This window comes from Marmota monax, unplaced genomic scaffold, assembly GCF_021218885.2.
Source record: "Marmota monax isolate L192 unplaced genomic scaffold, Marmota_monax_Labrador192_F-V1.1 WCK01_AAM20220418_F8-fsc00044, whole genome shotgun sequence".
NCBI lineage: Eukaryota > Metazoa > Chordata > Mammalia > Rodentia > Sciuridae > Marmota > Marmota monax.
In genome coordinates this window covers 9,378,118-9,400,903 of record NW_026695198.1, presented here as the reverse complement: position 1 = coordinate 9,400,903, position 22,786 = coordinate 9,378,118, and the positions used below count along the sequence as shown (strand labels likewise).

General features: G+C 37.6%; 1 protein-coding gene across 1 annotated transcript in view; it reads right to left on the bottom strand.

Moving 5' to 3' along the window:
* Rp1 (RP1 axonemal microtubule associated) overlaps positions 1-22,786 on the bottom strand; it is a 316,472-nt gene that overhangs the window by 51,903 nt on the left and 241,783 nt on the right. The window lies entirely within an intron of this gene.

Sequence of the window (22,786 nt, the reverse complement as noted above, 5' to 3'; positions counted from 1 at the left end):
ATCTCTAGCTGTCAGAGAAATGCAAATCAAAACCACCCTAAGATACCATCTCACTCCAGTAAGATTGGCAGCCATTAGGAAGTCAAACAACAACAAGTGCTGGCGAGGATGTGGGGAAAAGGGTACACTTGTACATTGCTGGTGGGACTGCAGATTGGTGCAGCCAATTTGGAAAGCAGTATGGAGATTTCTTGGAAAGCTGGGAATGGAGCCACCATTTGACCCAGCTATTCCCCTTCTTGGTCTATTCCCTAAAGACCTAAAAAGAGCATGCTACAGGGACACTGCTACATCGATGTTCATAGCAGCACAGTTCACAATAGCAAGACTGTGGAACCAACCTAGATGCCCTTCAATAGACGAATGGATAAAAAAAATGTGGCATTTATACACAATGGAGTATTACTCTGCATTAAAAAATGACAAAATCATAGAATTTACAGGGAAATGGATGGCATTAGAGCAGATTATGCTAAGTGAAGCTAGCCAATCCCTAAAAAACAAATGCCAAATGTCTTCTTTGATATAAGGAAAGTAACTAAGAACAGAGTAGGGACGAAGAACAGGAGAAGAAGATTAACATTTAACAGGGATGAGAGGTGGGAGGGAAAGGGAGAGAGAAGGGAAATTGCACGGTAATGATGGGAAAGGCAGCGGATTTTTACTTTTAAATGATTTGAACATTGATTCATTCCTGACTGGTGTCAGTCGCATGCTCATTCTTCGCATCCTATGAATTTTTTGACACTTTCGTGTCTCCATTCATTTTTCAAGTTATAGCAAGAAAATTCCTAAGATATGGGCCTCATGCAGCTAAGAATTCTAACATTTCACTTTCTTAAACCCAAACCAGGCCAATTCTTTTGTGGTCTAGTGGTTAGGACCTAGTGCTCCTTCAGGATGCAAATCTGCTCTAATACCAGTAACAAGGACAAGAACAGCCGGGCTGTTTTAAATACAGGAGCCCGAGGAGATTCGCATAATTCACCCCATGAACAAAACAGGCAAGTGGGCTTCTGAGAGGTCATGTCATTTGCCCAGAGCCCCACATCCCCTAATTCTCAGACTTTAACTCAAAAATGGATTTTACAATGTATTCCTTTCCAAAACTGTAGTCCATTCTATTCCAAAACAAATAGAAAAAGCCAACTCCATTGGTGTATCACGTGTGTCCATCAAATAGCTCCTCAGTTGGCCCTTCCAGCCCCTGCACCTCCTACATAATACCCCCTGTGCAGACACAGCCTGTACTTAGCACATGAATGATGGGGATGCTGTCAACAGGAGTGTGTATGTGTGACTGTGCTTGTGAGGGATGCCTTGCAAATATTCCAGCATTTTCCAGGGAATTGGGTCACATTTTGTTTGCAAGAGCAAATGATGGAACAATGTTTTTAACATTAAATTAAATGTCTTTTTTTTTCTCTTCTTGAGGAGTGGGGACATTTTTCACATTTGTTCTGAGTTTCAGTAGGCAGAAAATGTCCACTCAACAGCCATCCCCCCTCCCCAGCAGTGGCCTGATTTTGCCAGGGCATTGTATTTCTACTTGCATTAGGGGCAAGAGTCAACCATTTTTATAAATGTTGGCACTAGGCTCCTGCACGCTTTAAAGCACAACCATGATGCCATGAAAATTAAAACAAATGGGTGAGATTTTAAAAAATGTCTTCTGAGCCAAGGACCCAGCTTGAAGGCAGAAGTCTACAGAGTAGAGGGTTCAGTGAAGAATGAGTAGATGGATCTCCAGACCTCTGGGCAGAACGCTCACGGAACACAGTCCCCTAAGACAGTGTGACAAACCCGAGCATGCTTGGTTGCTGTCGATTAACACAGTCTCTGAGTCCAGTTGAAGGAGAGTCCAAAGAATTCCCTGGGAACCAAGTCGGTATTGATTCCATTGCCCACTGTTACAAGACTTAGGAAACTGCTCGAGACAATTTAGGTGTAATTAGAGCTCAATGCCTAAGGCTTTGCTTTCATGCTGAACTGGAACTCATCTGCCTGTCCTGCAGGCACAGAAGTTGGACTAGGCTTCCCTGAACACCTCCTCACCATTACCCACAATAAGATTCTCACAGGAAATGAGAGCAAAAACTAAATTTTGACTTGTGGCACAGGAGTGTTAATACCAATAAAATCTGTTGGCCAGATGGATTAGTGGGAATGAATTTCCACAGGCATTTAAGAAACTGAAATAACTGTAGCAAGGAGCTGCTCAAGTCTTTGTAGGATTCTTAGGCATATCATTCTTACCTCCTTTGCTTTCTAAGTCAATATATAAAGTATAATAGGAGAGAGAGAGACAGACAGACCTAGACTCATACAAATCAGCAGTGATGTTATGCTTAAGGCCTGGAAGAATTGCAGAAAGGTAGAATTAACATGTGTTTATGAAGCAAAGGAAAACAGAATTGGAAGTGAATACTTAAAATTAACTAAGCTTTTAGATCTCTTTAAGGTTTATTATTGAGAAGTCCTGCATTTGGATGAGATATTTGAACATGATTCTGTGTATTATCATATGACTAGAATCAAAATAGCAGAAAAACATATATGCATTTTAAAAGCAAGTAAAAATCTGGCAAATGCACATACTTCTCATTGAATTGATGACAACTGTTAAGTTTTTCTTGTAGTGTTGATACGGCATGATTCTGCCCACTCTGTGTTGACTAGCTTTAGAGAAAAGGATACAAAACTGTTCTTGACATTAAATCCAGAACTATTGTCCATTTAAAAAATAAAATGTTCTTATTTAATTAGAACTCAGGTACCTCCATAAAATGCTAGGTCAGATCTTCAGTGAGGAGCAACCAGAAGTTGAGCTTTGCTAAATAGTTGAAAGGAAGAAAATAAGTTTTAAGTGAGCTTTCCATTTGAATTTATCTATGCAACTCTGAGTTCAATTTAAAAAAAAAAGATCAAAAGTAAGCTGTAAACTTGAATTGATTAAAACCTGGAAACTGTAGAGAATATTTTTCACACCACCTAGCCTTTCAAATGGCTGGATTCTGCCAATTAAAAAATGTCTAGAGGCTGGGGTTGTGGCTCAGTGGTAGAGTGCTCACCTAGCACGTGTGAGGGGCTGGGTTCGATCCTCAGCACCACATAAAAATACATAAATAAAATAAAGGTATTGTGTCCAACTACAAATAAAAAAAATCTCTGTTTAATAAAATGTCTAAAGATATCTAAAGCTTTGAAATATGTAACCAGAACTCACTATCACACTCAAGTTTATCCCTTTCGTTGGCATTAAGTACTGGACAAAGAAGTGATGTATGTTACACACACACACACACACACAGACACTTTAACACACTCACGTATATGGTTATTAATGTGATTAGTAATACAGGGATGGCAACTTAGATATAGAAAAATGTTGACTTAAAATAGTCAAGGGTATCAGTGCGTATTACATTGTATTATTAAACTACAAACAGTGCTGATGATAATTTGCTGAAGGTGGGATTTGGGGATAACTTTAAAGAGCCTGGTTGGCGGTCCCTGTAATAAGAACGCTGCTGAAGTGCAGACTTGGGAAGACAAGGTGTGGCTTGAGTTTGTGGCAGAAACAACTTCAAGCTCCATTGCACATCACAACAAAGCAAATTGGATAGAATCTCAAATTATGGTCTTGGATAAGGCCAGGGCCATTCCCCTTTTGTATGCTAAGATTTATTTGGATTATTATTTTTTTAAGTGAAGAGGAGTATTTTCAGGGTAGCAAGAGACCTGGAGACCAATCAACAAGCATTTCTTCAGCCATCTTTTAATTCTCTATGCAAAACTATACTTCACAGCATTCAAAGATCACCACCTTGGGTCTGACCTTCTGTGTGTGTGTCAGTCTTTTTTCATGTATTTGCATAAATTTGAACCTCTTACATTTGGGGTGGCAGAAACAAACAAGGCCTTGGCCTGATAACAGGCCTAAAGTCAGTGGAGTAGGTTGATGCTTCCTTTTGTTCCCTTTTCTTAGGATTAGCCATAGTGACCTGCAGTGGTCAAGCTTCAATGTCATGGTGGAAAAATCTTTCCCTCTGCTCCACAGCAACACCCAATAGTAAGTAAGTAGACAGGGAGTTTAAATGGAAATGCTCCAAGGCAGCAGTGCAAAGGTTACAAAGTACACATGGATCTCGAGGAGAACTATTGAGAACAATAGTTGCAGTCGATTTATTGATTCCCCATAGAAGGAAAAACAAAATTCAATATATGGTGAGTTTCAAGAGATTTCATATCTATGGAGGGGACTTGATTGGTTTCTGGAGACAATTTGACAATCAAATTCAATAATAATAATAAAGGCAAGAAGCAAAATAGAAGACTGTAAACTTTTAGAAATCTATTTTAAAAAGGATCGCCTACCATATGTAAGAAAATATATGCCAAAATAGGATTAATATGATAAATGTTCAGAAAGAATCCTTTTAAAATCTTTATGCTGGGATCAGCAGTTACCTGAGTTCCCATCTTTTGTCTCAATCGCTTTATGAGGCGGGGCTCTCCAGCATACAATTCATTTTAAAATATGGCTTAGTATCATTTTTTATTCCAAAATAATTACAAGTTCATGCTGGTACCAAATGTAAATCACGTTCATGTCTTTCTGAAAACCATGGCAGGGATTTTAATCACGTTCACTGGAACATATGGTCAGGTGTGTGCATTATTCTGAAAGGTTACACGTATATGTTTTCCAAACACATGTGCATACTCTGCCCCAAGCCGTGAGAGTGTCCATTGGTCTGAGCTTTCATCCATTCATTTTACTTTCAGATGAGCTTCACATTGAACTCTCAGCAGTATTGACTTATTAAAATGCTACTGCTTGCCAACTGGAAGACTGTCAAGCATTTTTTTTTCAGCTTTCTCTTTTACACTGCAATTCAGAAGAAAATGCTCTAACTCTCACACTGAGTCACAAATGATTTTCTCATTCCCACCTTAAGTAACATAGCTCAAGTTACCACTTAATTTCAGCAGCGACCTAACCATTGCAAATGGCATGCATGCGGTCCTCAGTGTCAAGGTAAGTTGCCCATGTTGCTGCAGGAGAGAGTGCTTTTATTTTCCTAGCAAAGCCACCAAATGAAATATTTTATTTCGTTTGTAGTACAATGGCTGTGAAAGAAACAGTCATCTTTATGTATGTACAACATGTCTTTCTGACATACGACTGAAATAAATACAGAGAATATGCTTGAATTTAAGGCTTTTATGAACAGCACAGTCCCTTACTACTTACATACGGCATGAATCTGACTTTCCATAATTCAGATGCCAGCAATAGACTCCATCTCTTCCATTGAACCCCCATTGCTGATACTATCTACAAGCTATTTTGATATCCTGTGAGAACGAGGCCTCTTTTGGAAGCATATATGTAACTCCCACTGATACTGATCCGAGTAGTGCATTGAAGAATGAAGAAAGAGAATGCATAAGCAAGACTTTGCTTTGTTTATTTATGACAGCATAAGGTGTTAGCCAGCCATACATACACCCGAACTTTAGAAAGATCTGCAAGTATTTTAATAAAAGTGAATCCAATCCTGTATAGACCCATGTACCTTTCTTGATAAAGGCAATGAAGGAAGCAAATGTTTTTGCCCAGATTTTATAAATGAAGTCAGGAAAATGTAGTAAACTCTTCAGTAATGAAAGTTGAAGTATCAAGCAAAATCATTTGCATAAATACTGATGATATTCACATATTTACCAGTAGGGTTTTTAATTTCATGGGTAGCTCATTATTCTTCATTAGTATTATCAAATTATATTATCAATTGCTTTTGCTATAGGGCAAATAACATTGGCAGAAATAAAGAACTTAACAACTTTAGTGGTCTCTGGGAAGCTCAACGAGGTAGAAAGGGGTGTGGCCATCAAAGGCTGCTCTAGGAACATAATGGGCTGAGTTTCCAGGAAGAAAAGAAGAACAAAGTGAGAAGAGACTAAATGCCAGTGGCTGTTTATCAGACCCAAATTCTATGGGGATGTAATTGTGCAAAAGTAACATTTTTAAAAAAGAAATGGTAAATAAAATAAAATGGCTGAGTGACAATGAAGCCTAAGAGTCATGCTCAAGTGTTCCCGATTTACTAGGAATTCCAATGGTGGAATCATGAACTGCAAGAACCATTCAGGACCCCTCTCCATAAGACATAGCCTCGTGCTCTTGGAAGATCAGAATTATCTCCCGATACCTCTCCTACTCCTACACATTAGCAAGGTTAGTATTAATTCTCAGCCATTCAAAGAGCTCAGCTAATAATCTATGGAGAACATGAGAGGATGCAAACATGGCCACACTCATACCCTCAGCTGAGCAATGCTGGACAATGATAGAAAGGAATGCCATCCCATTCCATCCACCCCAGACATCTTAAGAGGGCATTGTGGGGAGCTACAAGGAAGTCAGGCTATTTGGCATAGGGGTGGGAGTAAACCTCCAAGCAGTAGACCCCAGTGTACTGAGGACAAAGGGCCTCTTGAAGGATCAGAAAGTGGCCACCATCTCCCTCATCCTAATTCTAGGGAGAAAGAGACTTTCTGGTGGTTCAATAAACCCCACGTTCTATAAATCACTCTTTATTTGGTTGCTGACAAAAAGAAAATTGAGGGTTGTGACAGTTAATTTTGTGTGTCAGTTTGGTTAGGCCATGAGGCTCAAATATTTGGTCAAACATATTCTGGTTGTTTCTGCAAAGGTGTGTTTTGGATGAGATTAGATTTAAATATGTGGACTTTGAAAAAAGCATATTACCTTCCTTAATAAGGGTGGTATTCATCCAATCAGATGGAGGCCTTCTCAGAACAGAGATTGACCTCTTCTCAGTAAGAACCAACACTGCTAAGAGACAGGCTTTGGGCTCAGATGGGAGTTCTTCCCTGGATCTCAAGTCTGGTGGCCCAAGATGCAGATTCCAGACCTGTACTTCCACAATTGCAAGTTTGTAGAGGTGCAAAACCAATTCCTTAAAATAGACAAATAGCTCTCTCTCTCCCTACATATATGTACATATCTGCACCCACACACTATGGGTTCTGTTTATGTGCACATCCTGTTGATGTACATTCAGGGATCTGTTAAGAGATACAACACAAACTCAAACAAATTATCAGATGTACACATTCAGTACATCATACATTTACGCACATGTAGTTGAAAGAGTGAAAAAACATCGTGAGATATAACCTACTTTATGGCGTATTTTACCAAGGTCACTACCATGATTTCTTCTGGCTAAAAGAAGGAATGCATTCCCAGGTCAGAAAAGTTCGCTTTTTGAAGAACAAGGGGTACTCTCCTGCCACAAGCCCTAACCCCAATGTGACGTAAGGAAAGAATGATAAAGTCTGAGAGACCTAGACCCACAAAGGTGTGTGCTCACTGCTCTCTACAAGTTACCTGTCCTTTTGCATGCTACCTCTTAGCAGGCAGGGAAAATGTAAATAGATGACATATGTAGACTACTTCAAACAAACCTGGCCCTTTGCAGATGATCAATAAATATTATTATTGACACTCTATCATGCAAACAAGAATGAGATCTCTCTGCCACCAAGAACCTGCCTATTTTATTTTCGTTTTCTCTTGAAAACCTAATTCTATGGTGAATCAAACTTCAAAGACAAATGCAATTTAAATTGAAGCACTCCCAGCTTATTTTGGGCACAACATGGTCAGCATTTGGTAACCTTAACAACGGTATTGTCTCAGAGCGAAGAGAATTTTCCGTCTCCTCTTGAGGTACTAAATGTTCCTTCTCATCCATTACTGACAACAATTTATTAAAAACAAAGAAAACTTTTCATAAAAATATAAGAAAGGAAGTAGAGGGGAATATGTTTTTATTATGGCCAATATTCTTTCTTTGAAGCTATTACCAAATAAGTTGTAAGCCTGAATATATTATGAGTTCTGCTACAATTTAGATCATGAATGTTCCCCAAAGGCCCATGTGTTAAAGACCTGGTCCCAAGAGTGGTGTTATTGAGAGGCAATGGAACCTTTGAGAGGTGGGGCCCAGTGGAAGATCCTTTGGTTACTTGGGGGTATGGCTTTGAAGAGGATGTGTGATATTGCAGTCCCTTCCTTTGTCTCTACTTCTTGGCCAAAAGGTGAATCATTTTCCCTGCCATGTGCTCCCACTGTGATGTACTCCCCCATGCCAGTCCCAAATGCAACAGAGCCAACCAATTGTGGACTAAAAACTCCAAAACTGTGATCCAAAATAACCTTTTTCTATGTTTATCATCTCAGGTATTTTGTTACAGCAACTGAAAGCTGACTAATACAGCTCTTAAAAACATATGATCACAGAGAACAAAGTATAAAACTTTAGGAACCATGTTGATGAAACAAAAGAGTGGGAAAAAAATAATAACAACTCTGAGAAATTCCAAAACAAAGTCAGTGCCATACTGCTTACCAGAAAGCAATTGTACTTCCTTGCTAAGATGTAGCCAGAGAAACCTTTCATAAAAAGAGATGGCTTTAGATTTTTTTAATTAATCATAACCTAAGATAAATGTTCACAATTCCACAATGAAAGGATGTCTATGTTTAAGCTTTCCAATTGACTCTATACTGATGTTTAAAAAAGAAAAAGGGAAAAAAAAAAGACAAGACATTTGTTATGTTTTTCCTTTTTGTGACATAAAGATTCTGCAAAAGGAAAAGATAGGCTCTGCTCAGAGAATTGGTATTTATCTGTCTACACCTAACATGTATCCTGGATGCTTCCGGGGAAACACACACTTGATGAGTTACCCACAGGAGCCATCATTCACAAAGTTCTAGATGCCTTATGCAATGGCTGGATTGCCTAACAGCCTGGAAATCATTGACAACATTCATTTGCCTTCTGTGGCACCTGCAGACAATGAGAAAAGTCTAGAGAAATGAAAAACATTTCCACTGTGTGAGCAGGCAGCTGGTATCACTGGCAGGATGTTATAACTAATGTACCGACAAAACACCCGTGGTTCAACCAGGTTGCTTTCTTCTTCCATTGGTAACAACACAGTCACTTTTTTGAATAAAGTCCAATTAACTTGGCCCAGTTTCGCAGGGCCTAATATACAACAGGGAAAGCCATTTATAAGAATTGGATACAAGTCATGGAGATCATTTTCTAAAGTTGTATTATTCTATGTTTGTACTTCTACTTTTGTAGAAAAGTTGAGAAAACAAATTTTATGGACTGTGATGCTAGAACCCAATATGTAAAGTTAGTAAAGAATGTCAATCATTCTGCTTTGATTAAAGATATTTTATCTGAAAGATCGCTTAGAGTTAGGAATAAATAACCAGCCAGGCATAACTGATATTTAATATAATACTAACATATAGATGCATTTATTTAAAAAGTATCCAGAAGATGGTTAAATGATCTTGGCAGAGAAAATTCAAGGAGGCTTATTAATATTCCTTGTCTGGGATGATCTGAAAGAATCTTAGTATCAAACATATTTAGTTTTCTCTCAAAACTCAGACACTACCAATGTGGTTTGTAGATTTGGTCCCCTTTGTCAGTGAACTTCAAATGTGGATGAAGCTCAGAATAACATGAGCAGCTTTTCAGACCTTGGGATCATATGCTCCTAAAGGGAAACCCAAGCACCTATACTTGAAAGTTTGAGAAATGTTTCTACTGGCACCCAAATTTTTAACAATTCCATGCAAATTTGAAATGAGAAGATTCTCCATTGTCAGGGTGTAATGTTTGATATGTAAACAAAAGGTCTACCTTACTTATTGCATTGTTAGATTTTTGAAATATAATTGCTTGCTTTTGTTCCACTTGACCTGTCTTGAAATGAATCATGCATTAAAAACTGGGTTTGTATCTAAATTCTTCTCACTTTTGTTTAATATGAGTGATATCTCCTTGAGGCATCAAATGTAGCTTTTAACATTACAAAGTGTCCTTTATCTCATTTAATGCTTTTTGGATTTAATGGGTTTTGTTGTCAGAATTGTAACCCTTATGTTTTTTCTCTCTCTCCCTTTTTTGCTGTAGTTCTTGTTTAGCTTGGTAAATTTGTGTCTACATCATTTCATTGCTAAACTTTGAAATCATTAAAAAAATTTTAAGTGGTTCTCAATGGTGCGAACATAATTATTCACCTGCTTTATCCCATATTACTCATACAACAAACTCAGATTATCCATATCAAAACCACCAACAACCAAATGATTACCATCTATTCTAATAGTGTTAAATGTCATCTTGCTGGGGCTTAAAGTGACCTGGAATACTTGCTGGTTGTGTGGTTATATCATCTCTTTAGATAGGTTTATTTGTTTCATTTTCCTTTTGCTTTTAGGGATTTAGTTTTCAAAATTAATTTTTAAATTTTATGAAATATTTATGCATTTCCAAATCAAAGTTTCAAAACAAAGTTTATTCCAAAAAGTCGAGTTTCTGTTCCTGACCCCTGTAACCTACCACTTATCTCTCACATACAAAATTATTGATGATCATATGGTTAATCTGTTCAATTTTTTAAGTTAAAAAAATGTATAAGTACATATATATGTATGTGTATGTATCCTTCTCTGAATAACATTTGGAGGACAATACTGTAGAATGCCATTATTTGTCACACGCTTGCTTTTCTTCTTAAGCAAGTTATATCAATTCATCTGACTAGTCTAAGAGTCAAAATAGTTTTCATAGTTCTTAGAAGACCCTTCATAATGCTTGGTGCTATAGGATAGCCTATGTTTATCTATGATATCTAATTACTTTATCAACAGCTCCAAAATTCTATCCATGTCTCTCTCTAATCCTCTCCATGAGGGACGTATTCTTTTAGAGTCTAAGTCTATGTATTACATAGACCCCCCCAAAAAAAAATGACATATTTTTTTAATAATAGTTTGCAATCTTGGTCATCTGGCCAATTCAAGAGGAGGTAAGAAATAGTAAAGGGATAATTGTTACTGCATTTGGAGTTGAGAATTTTATCCTGGAAGCACAGAGAAAATTTGAACTAGGAATCCAAAGAGAGCCAAATCTCTTTTTTCTCTTGAGCTTAGTAAGCCACTTTGCTTCAAGGGAACACAATTTCAACACACCCTGATCCAAGTTGAAAGGACTACTAGTCAACTACTAGTGGAGATTTCATTTCGATCAATCCTGAGAGAGAGAACTGCAAATCCTTTGTCTGAGCCCCTAAAGCAATTTTTAGCTATAATGCTTAATGTTGAATTAACTCATAATATTTCTGGACTCTTATCTGTTTCATTTGTATATGTCCTTTCCCATGGAAACAATTGTTTCTTATTTTATGGTTATGTACCTTTCTGATCAATGTTGAATATGTGGTGTTTATTGTGTGTACTCTAAAAGCACCTGCTTATCTACCATAAAATGAATCATGCCCTTTGAACACTCTGCTTTTAGAAGGTAGTCACAAGGGGCTTGGGCTGTAGTTTAGTGGCAAAGTGTATACTTAGCACACAGAAAGCCCCTTAGTTTAATTCCTGGCAGGCATCAAAAAATAAAATTTAATTAATTAATTAAAAAGTAAAGAAACATAAGTAAGAATTTGGTCTTCCCATAATGCTTTTTGAGGAGCTGGATGAAACATTCAGTTTGGATTTTATCTTATTGCTCCTAAGGACTTAGAGGTTTTCTGGTCTACCTACTCCAAATTAACATTTGAACATATTTCTCTCCTTTTGTTTTGTCTCTTTTCCCATTTTAAAAGAAAAGCCTGGATTCTCAGTGTTTAATACTTTCTATTGAACACCATGGTTACACTGTTTTTTTTTCTTTTTTTTTTTTTAAAGATGCAATCTCTTACTTATATGTTGGTTTCATCTGAATCAGGACATACTGAAAATGCTCCAATTATTGTTTAATGGTCAGAGGGGGGAAAAAAACTACAATACATATTATTCCAAGGCTATTTTTCCTGTATTATTTAGAAAATATTTCTTGAAAATAGCTTTAATTCCTCTTGTTAGTCTCTGTCATTTACTCTCTGCTCACAGAAAATGGAAAAGAATGAACTTATATTTCTGAATAATATGCCATTTGTGAAATTAGTTATTGAGCTTATACATATTTTTTAAAATTTTATGTATTATCTATAGCTCTTTAGTGCCCATAGTTCTATAAAAGTCTAATAAAGGTGAAATAAATCTACTTACACATGAAAATATGCTTAGTTTGAGCCCAGAGATATAGAGTTGGAAAGAATGTCCCTGTCACCTTTACAAGGAAGAAAAACCTGGATGTACTGCAAATTCATGACTTTCCTGCAGAACAAGGTTTTTTGTTTTTTTTTTTTTTTTTTTGGTAGGGGGTGGGGCTGGTGACACTAATCTAAACTCCTGAGACAGGTGTCTGCAGGGATAAACCAGATCCAAGCATTTGTGATTTGAGGACAGATACCAACAGATGTCCTGTAAGCCAATACAAAAATTCACCTAGAAATGTTCAATAAATTGCTAAAGGCTGGGGTGTGGACCAATATAAGGATGTGTACCCTCCTGCAGATATTTCCTCCAGGAACCCACCAGGCACTTGCAAGGAAAGATCCAGGTGTTATTGAGAAAGATTTTTTTCCAGTTGCTGGCTGGGGAGAGAAACAGCAGCCCCTGCTGAAACCCCGAATCTTCTCTCCTCTTTCTGCCCAATGGAACAAAAGATTTGAGGTCTGCAGAAGGCAGAGCAACAAAAATAGTCACCTGAGGGGACTAGTGGAAAGCCACTGAATCTGGGGCAGGGAAACATGAAAAAAATGGAAAAGTCTCTCATCCTGCAGGGAGCAACAGGAATTCACGCTGGGCCCAGTGCATCCGGAAGACGGGTGGAGACACATGGGAAGGCCACATCCAGTAGACCTAGCTTCACAGTTCCTGGCCAAGGCAGGCTTAATCAGAGCATCAGTGAACACACCACACACACACACACACACACACACACACACACACACACACCAATCCACTAATGAATGTCAAATAAAATTGACAGTACAATTAGGTAGGGAGGCCTAAGTCAATTGGGAAACAACTACTGAGAAAAACCTTCTGGCAAATTGGGCTACACCCTAAGCATAGGTATTACTAAAGGAATGTGAAGACTATGATACACTAAGGGTGGCCATAGTACCAGCATCAGTGACATAAGACAAAAGACAGCAACCTCAAAAAAAAAAAAAAAAAAAACAGTCACAGAATTTTACACATGAATAGCTAGGGAACACATAAACACTATGTAGCTGTGGTGCCTTACCTTGAAAAGATGTGCTGTTTCTTTGTGGAAGGGATGTGGGAAAAATTGTAGCTTGTGAGTTACCAGCAAGTGGTGGAAGAAGGACTATCCGGAAATAGAAGGAAAGCTTTAACACTGGATGTGCATGGGTGCAGTTCCTAACACACACAGTGAGCTGAGGTAGCTGGTAAGTTTTGAAGCGTGTGCATGCATGTGGTTTTTATAGTCCTATATGATCCTGCTACTCTGGGTGGAGTTTTTAGTGCTTATCTTGTGATTCTGGTGGATAAAATGTACATAAGCTCAAATTGTACTTCAATATATCAATCGTGTTGAAACCTCTTCCATTTTTTAAACAAATATTATAGCCAAACTGATTATACCTTCACAGTTCTACCTTACTCTGTTATTAAATCCACATCTGTCATTACAATTATTAGCTAGGTTGCAATTATCATAGAGTATAAAATGATAAACAATGGCTCCCAAAACACTCCAGTAGTCAGCATGACAAAATTTGATCCCAGGATATCTGAACCCAGTATTCACACTTATCCCTTGGCTACCAAACCAGGACAGCAACTGAGGGAACAATCAGGACTTCACAGCTGATCTTTGAAAATGTGATTTAAATAGAGCAATAGGAGAAACCCCCAAACTAGGGGAGATTTCAAAGAAAATGGAAAGAGAAAGTGGTGAAGCAACTTGTGTGGATGGGTTTCTCAAACGTTTGCAAAGAAGGAAGGGAGAAAGATTAGCTATTCGAGAACAGAGTAAGGGTCCCTTTTAGAACAGGGAAGATGTAAGTATATTGATAGATTGGTAGACCAAAGCCAAAGGATAAGCAGAGTCAAGATGCAAGAAAGAAATCAACAAAGCTGGTGAAACAATCTTGAAAGGTAGAAGAGAAAGCCATCAAGTTCACAAATCCAGGTATGGGTCATTGGCAAGAGGAGGTCAACAGAGAGGGATTAGACAAGGGTATTTTTTTCTTTCATGCTTCAGCTATGCTAAATATCAAGCATCTAACTCAGAGTATATGCTACACTCTTGCTCTCCTCTTCATGCAAGTGTTTGGCTATAGATAAGGAGTAGATAGAGTCATAGTCTTTCAGTATTACTCCAGGAAATAAAGAATGGCTGAAAAATGAAATTAAACCCCTATCTCTCACCCTGCAACAAAACTCAACTCCAAGTAGATCGAGGATGTAGGAATTAGGTCAGAGACTCTGCACCTAATAGAAAAAAACAGCTGGCCCAAATCTACATCATATCAACTTAGGACCTGACTTCTTCTATAATAAGACTCCTTAAAGTGCAAGAAGTAAAATCAAGAATCAATCAGTGGGATGGATTCAAACTAAAAAGCTTCTTCTCAGCAAAAAAAAAAAAAAAGAAGTGAAGAGAGAGCCTTCAGAATGGCAGCAAATTTTTACCACACGCACATCAGATAGAGCACTGATCTCCAAGATATATAAAGAACACAAAAAGCTTAACACTAAAGAAACAAACAGCCCAATTAGTAAATGGGCTAAGGAAATGAGCAGACATTTCAAAAAAAAAAGATATACAATTGATCAACAAATTTATCAAAAAATGTTCAACATCTCTAGTAATCAGAGAAATGCAGATTAAAACTAAAATTTCATCTCACTCCAGTTAGAAGGGCAATTATCAAAAACACAATAAATGTTGTCAAGGATGTGGGGGGGGGAAGGTACACTGATTCATTGCTGGTGGGATTGCAAAATGATACAACCACTTTGGAAAGCAGTATGGAGATACCTTAGAAAACTTGGAATGAAGCTACCATTTGACCAGCTATCCCACTCCTCAGTCTATACCCAAAAAACTTAAAAGCAGCATGCTACAGTGATGCAGCCAACTCCATGTTTATATCAGCTCAGTTCATAAGAGCTAAACTGTGGAAGCAGCCTAGATGCCCTTCAATAGATGTTCTTTTGATCCTGAGCTTAGAGGAAATGTTTTCAGCTATCTACCATTAAGTATGGTATTAGCTGTGGGCTTGTCATATTTCACTTATTAGATTGAGATAGATTTGTTTTATATGCAATGTATGGAGAGATTTACCATTAAAGGATGTCAAATTTTGTAAGTAAAAAAATTACTGCATCTACTGAAATAATAATCTGATTTTTATCCTTCATTCATGAGGCATATCGCGTTATTGAAGTGTGCATTTTAAATTATCCTGGCATTCTAGGAATAAGTTCCGCTTATTTATGGTGTTTGAGGCTTTTAATATGTTCTTGAAATTGGTTTCTAGTATTTTATGGAGAATTTCTGCCTGTATGTCCATCAAGGATATTGGCCTATAACCTCCTTTTCTTATACACTTGTGTGACTGGTATTAAGGTAAGGAGTTCAGAAGTTGTTCCCTCCACTTTGATTTTCTCCATATCAATTTTTTGGAAGAGTTTGAGAAGGATTGGCATTAATTCTTTTTTAAATGTTTGGTAAATTCAGCAATGGAGACATCAAGTACTACGATTTTCTTTTTTTCTTATTCTTTTTTCTTTATTTATGACAGCGAAGTGCATTACAATTCTTATTACATATACAGAGCACAACTTTTCATATCTCTGGTTGTATACATAGTATATTCACACCAATTCGTGTCTTCATACATGTACTTTGGATAATAATGTCCACCACATTCCACCATCATTAATTATCCCGTGCCCCCTTCCTTCCCCTCCCACCCCTCTGCCTTATCTAGAGCTCGTCTATTCCTCCCATGCTCCCTCTTCCTACCCCACTATGAATCAGCCTCCTTATATCAAAGAAAATATTCGGCATTTGGGTTTTTGGGGGATTGCCTTACTTCACTTAGCATTATCTTCTCTAACTCCATCCATTTACCTGCAAATGCCATGATTTTATTCTCTTTTATTGCTGAGTAATATTCCATTGTGTATATATGCCACATTTTTTTATCCATCTGTCCAGTGAAGGGCATCTAGGTTGGTTCCACAATTTAGCTATTGTGAATTGTGCTGCTATAAACAATGATGTGGCTGTGTCCCTGTAGTATGCTGTTTTTAAGTCCTTTGGGTATAGTCCGAGGAGAGGGATAGCTGGATCAAATGGCAGTTCTGTTCTCAATTTTTCAAGAAGTCTCCATACTGCTTTCCATATTGGCTGTACCAATTTGCAGTTCCACCAGCAATGCGTGAGTGTGCCTATTCCCCCCACATCCTCGCCAACATTTATTGTTGTTTGTCTTCATAATAGCTGCCATTCTGACTGGAGATGAAATCTTAGAGTGGTTTTGATTTGCATTTCTCTAATTGCTAGTGATGATGAACATTTTTTCATATGTTTGTTGATTGATTGTATATCGTCTTCTGAGAAGTATCTGTTCAGGTCCTTGGCCTATTTATTGATTGGGTTATTTGGTTTTTTGGTGTTTAGCTTTTTGAGTTCTTTATATACCCTAGAGATTAGTGCTCTATCTGAAGTGTGAGGGGTAAAGATTTGCTCCCAAGATGCAGGCTCTCTATTCACCTCACAGATTGTTTCTTTTGCTGAGAAGAAACTTTTTAGTTTGAGTCCATCCCATTTAATGATTCTTGATTTTAATTCTTGTGCCACAGGAGTCTTATTAATAACGTTAGGGCCTAATCCCATATGGTGGAGATTAGGGCCTACTTTTTTTTCTATTAGATGCAGGGTCTCTGGTTGTATTCCTAGGTCCTTGATCCATTTTGAGTTGAGTTTTGTGCATGGTGAGAGATAGGAGCTTAATTTCATTTTGTTGCATATGGATTTCCAGTTTCCCCAGCACCATTTGTTGAAGAGGCTATCTTTTGTCCAATGCATGTTCTTGGCAACCTTTGTCTAATATAAGATAATTGTAGTTTTGTAGGTTTGTCTCTGTGTCCTCTATTCTGTACCATTGGTCTACCAGTCTGTTTTGGTGCCAATACCATGCTGTTTTTGTTACTGTTGCTCTATAGTATAGTTTAAGGCCTGGTATAGTGATGCCACCTGCTTCACTCTTCCTGCTAAGGATTGCTTTAGCTATTCTGGGTCTCTTATTTTTCCAGATGAATTTCATGATTTTTTTGTATTTCTATGAGGAATGTCATTGGAATTTTGATAAAATTGCATTAAATCTGTATAGTACTTTTGGAATATTTCATAATATTTTGATAATATTAATTCTGTCTACCCAAGAGCAAGGTAGATCTTTCTATCTTCTAAGGTCTCCTTTGATTTCTTTCTTTAGGATTCTGTAACTTTCATTATATATATATATATATATATATATATATATATATATATATATATCTTTCAGCTCTTTTATTAAGTTTATTCCCAACATACATGATTAAAAAGGAAATATCACAACAGACACTACAGGAATACAGAAGATAAATAGAAATTATTTTGAAAACCTGTACTCCAATAAAATAGAAAATATTGAAGGCAAGCACAAATTTCTAGAGTCATATAATTGGCCCAAGTCCTAGGATTTCCTTTGTTGAGAAATTTTTGTCTGCCAAATTGATCTTCTCATGCATTATTGTTCTGCTCAGATTTTCTATTTCTTCCTGAGTTAGTCTTGGTAGGCTGTATGTGTCTAGAAATGTATCTATATCCTCTAGGTTATCCAATTTGTTGGTTCATAATTGTTCATAATAGTATTTTGCATTTCTCTGATATCAGTTTTTGTTTTCTCTTTCACTTACAGTCTTAGGCTTAATTTCTCTAGGTCCTTTAAGTGTAAAGTTAGGTTGATTATATCTTTCTTTTTCCTTAATGCAAGGCTTAGAATTATGAACTTCCTTTGTTGTACACCATAAGTTTTATTTCTATCAATTTATTCTTTTATTTCCCTTTTGATTTCTTTTTGACTCGCTAGTCACTCAGGAATATGTTGAATTTCCACACATTTGTGAATTTTTTAATTGTTCTCCTATTATTAATTTCCAGTTTTGTACCATGGTAGTCAGAAAATATACTTGATAGGCTTTAATTCTTGACTTTAATAAGGCTTGTTTTGAGGCCTGACATGGGATCTATCCTAGATGTTGTTTCATATGCCTTTGAAAAGAATATTATTCTGCTCCTGTTGAATGGAATCTTCTACATTTGTCTATTAGCTTCATTTTTTGTATAATGTTACTCAATCTAGTATTTCTTGATTTTCTCTCTGAACATCTATTCATTAATTAAGGTGGACTACAAAAGCCTCCTGGTATTAATTGATTGCTGCTTATTTCTCCTTTCAATTCTGTTAGTGTTTGCTCTAAATATTTAGGTACTCTGATATAGGAGTATAAATATTTACAATTTTATGTCTTCTTCATGAAGTCACCATTTATTATTACATAATGATCCCCTTGATATTTTCCTGATTTTTTTTCTATTTTGTACTATGTAAGTATACCTACTCCTATTTTTTCATGGCATAGACTTCTCTATCACCACATTTTCAGGCCACTAGCATCCTTAAAACTAAAGTAAGTCTCTTATGGTTAGCATTTCATTGGATATTGTTTTCTTTATCTATTTAGCCAACCTATCTATGTCTTTTTATAAAATTTAACCCGTTTATATTCAATATAATTACTGATAGATAAGTACTTACTATTAACACTTTGTTAGTTGCTTTGTTAGTGTTTTATGTTTCCTATGTTTCTCTATTACTTTCTTTGCGATTTGATGACTTTTGTATCATAATGTTTTGATTCCTTTCTCTTAATCTTTTGAGTATCTATTACAAGGTTTTCATTTATGGTTACCATGAGGTTTACATAAAATATCTTATAGTTTTAGCATTCTGTTTTTAAGCTGATAATAATTTAAATTCAAGCACATATGAACACTCTATATTTTTACCTTTTACCCATTACATGTTAGGTTATTGATGTCACAGTTTACATTTTTTATATGTTACATATATTTAATAGCAAATTAGTGTAGTTATGATTTTTTTCAATATATTTGTTTGACTTTTACCTTACAGTTGAAAATTATCTAGGCATCACCATCACAATACTAGCGAATTCTAGCTTTAACCTTGTATTTACATTTATCAGTGAGTTTTATATATTTATATAGTTTTGCACTGTTAAATATCATCCTTTCATAAAGAAAATGTGGTACATTTACACTACGGAATATTACTCAGCCATAAAGAGAAATAAAATTATGGCATTTGCTAGTAAATGGATGGAACTGAAGACTATCATGCTAAGTGAAATAAACCAATCCCAAAGAACCAAAGGCTGAATGTTTACTCTGATACACAGATGCTAAATCACAATTAGTGGGTGGGTAGGAAGGACGGGAAGTACTTTGGATTAGACAAAGGAGAATGAAGGAAAGGAGGGGCAATGGAAAAGGTAGTAGAATGCATTGGACATTTCTTTCTTATATGCATATATGAATACACTATCCATATAATTTCATATCATGTACAACCAGAAGATTATACATACATTCCTTATATGTATAGTATGTCAAAATATATTCTATTGTCATGTATAACTAGTAGCAACAATAACAATAAAAACATCCTTTCATTTCAGCTTGAAGAAATCCTTTTAGTAATTCTTGTAAGACCCGTCTAGTGGTGACAAAGTCTTCTGCTTTTGTTTTTATGGGAAGTATTTATCTCTTCTTAACTTTTGTTTTAATTAGTTACACATGACAGTACAATGACCTTGACATATCATACATTTGAATCAAATGGGATATAATTTCTCATTTTTCTGAGTGTACAGGTTGCAGAATCACATTGGTCATGCAGTCACATATATACACACAGTAATAATAATGTCTGGGAAAGGTCTTCTGGATGTAGTATTCCTGGTTGGCAGATTTTATTTTTAAATGATGTGAATATATGATGACACTCTCTGTAAGTTTCTTCCCAGGAATTCTGATTGTCTTATAGGGGCTACCTTGTATACAATGAATCATTTCCCTCATGTTGTTTTCAAATTCTCCCTTGGTTTTTGAATTTTGACAATTTAATGATATGTCTCAGTGTATAACTTTTCAGGGAACCTTTAAACCTCACAAATCTGGCTGTCTATTCCTCTCCCCAAATTTTGGGAGTTTTTAGCCATAGTTTCTTTACATAGACCATGTGTTTCTCTCTCTCTCTCTCTCTCTCTCTCTCTCTCTCTCTCTCGGTTTTTGATGGTAGAATTCAAAAATGCATATATTATTTCACTTGATGGTGTCCAACAAGTCTTTCAGACTTCTGTTTCATTCATTTTTCCTTTTACCCCTCTGATTGAATGCTTTCAAATACCCTTTCTGTTCACTGATTCTTTATTTTATTTGGTTGATTCTACTCATAAAATTCTTTGGTGGTTTTTTTGTTGTTGTCTTGTTTTGTTTTATTTTTGTCTAGTCATTGTGTTCTTCAGCTCTGAACTTCTGTACTTCTATTCTTTTTTTAATTGCTTTTATTCTTTGCAGAACCTCTCACTTTGTTCCTGAATTGTTTCCCTAATTTCATTGACTTTTCTGTTTTCTTGAGGTTCAGTGAATTTCTTTAAGAGTATTATTCTGAATTCTTGGTCAGTCAGTTCACAGGTCTCTCTTTCTGTAGAGTCAGTTGTTTGGAACTTTATTAGTTCCTTTTGGTGAATGTTTCCTGATTATTATTATTATTATTATCATTCTTTTTGTAACATTGCATTAATGTCTGTGCATTGGAGGAAGTAGTCACTTCTAGCTTTTAAAGGCAAACTTTGTCAGGAAAAAACAAAGTTGCAACAATCACTCTAGCCTAAATTTTTAGGTGGTCCAGCTAGTAGCATCTTCAGGCATGTGGAACATGCTGTCAGTATCTCTAACTGGACCAGGGTCTTTGCTTATGCTGAGTTTGAGTGGGATTGCTGGCTGGGTTCTGCAGATGGTAGGTGTGCTGGCTGGGCTCTGAGATCAGGCAGAATCACTCACTGTGCTTACTTGCTTCTCTTTGGGCAGAATAGCAAGCTATGCTCCCTGGTCAAATATTGCAGCTTTTTGGACTCATGATTGAGTGGGGCTGTAGGCTAGACTCCACAATCCCCTCTGACTGGTAGGGGATATTGTCCTACTCCCTGTCCAGATAATGCTGTTGGCTGGTCTCCACTTGGAGATAGACAGACTAGGTTTTATGTGGCTAGAGCTGGGCTCTGTGAGCTCTTCAGTGGAGCTTCTGTATGCTGTGCCTTATAGTTAGGCAGAGACACAGGCTGGGTTCCCCGCCCGTGCAGAGTTTCTGTCTGTACCCCACAGCAGTCAAGGTTAGTAGTGACCTCCAAAGTTGGAAGTCTCTATAGATGGTGCCCCACAGTTAAGCAGGACTGTAAGTTGTGCTCAGCAATTGGGTGGGGTCATGGACTGGAATCTCTGCCCCACTGGGCTGGGAGCGGTACTCTGCCATCAGTCAGGGCCATGGGTTGGGTTTAACGGTCATGTGGGGCCACAGTCTAGGCTCCATGGCTAGACATAGTTTCTGGTCTGACTTTTGGGCATACTTGGCCACAGGCTTGCCCCATAGTGGGCAAGGTTATGGCTGAGCTCCCTTCTCTGTCAGAGCCATGGACTGGGCTCTAAGAGCCACCGTGGGCTGCTTGGTCAGGGAGGGATGCGGGCTATAGCTCAGGAAAGTCACAAATCTTGCTCACCTCTCTGACGGGGGGATATAAGTGGGGCTCTGTGGTCGGGCCTGACTACTGGCCGAGTAACCAAGCCAGAGAGAACCACGGACCGGACCGTGTTCCCTGAGATGGTCAGGTAATGGCTACAGTGACTGGGTGAGGACAAGTCAGCAGGATGCAGTGCGACTGCCTAGATCTGTGTGCTACGTCCCTCTTCTTTGCTCCTGTCTGAACACGGGCAGTCTAGCCCTGCCAGTGCCCTCAGTGTTCCTTGTGAAACAACACAAAGGTGGACCTCTTAGGAAGCACCCCATAATAATGAGGAAGCTGGATGTCCACCTCAAAGCTTCCTGTTACCCCCTGGAGAAACCGCAGGCCCAGGGCAGCCCTCCTGGGGTCCTGTGTCAGCCTGAGGGACACAGCCCCCCTTCCCTTTCTGACACTGCTGTTCTAGGGTTTGGGGTCCAAGGGAGTGCCTCCCTCCCAGGTTCCAGAATTTTCAAAAGGACATTCTCGTCTGTGGAGAGCTGCCAGTTGGTCTTTCCGTGAAGGGGACTAGAGCTGGGTAGCTCCTGTTCTGCCGTCTTTATGGAGTCACCTGCACTGGAGTTTGGATGTCCAGGTTTGTTCTATTTTAAAGGAGAACAATCCCACTGACTTTTCTTGACAAGAATTCCTAAGCGAAAATTTGTAACTGAAGGAAAAGATCCACTTAAGCTGTCCCTAGGATCTGCCCATCCACAGGAAAGTCACCTCTTCTGCAGGGCATTGCTTAGCGATGACATTTTTTATCTTCTGAGTGAAATATTACCAAACTCCAAGTGTCAGAACCACTATAAAAAAAAAAAAAAAAAACCAGGAAAAGAGCCGGGTGTGGTGGCACAGGCCTATAATCCCAGCGGCTCG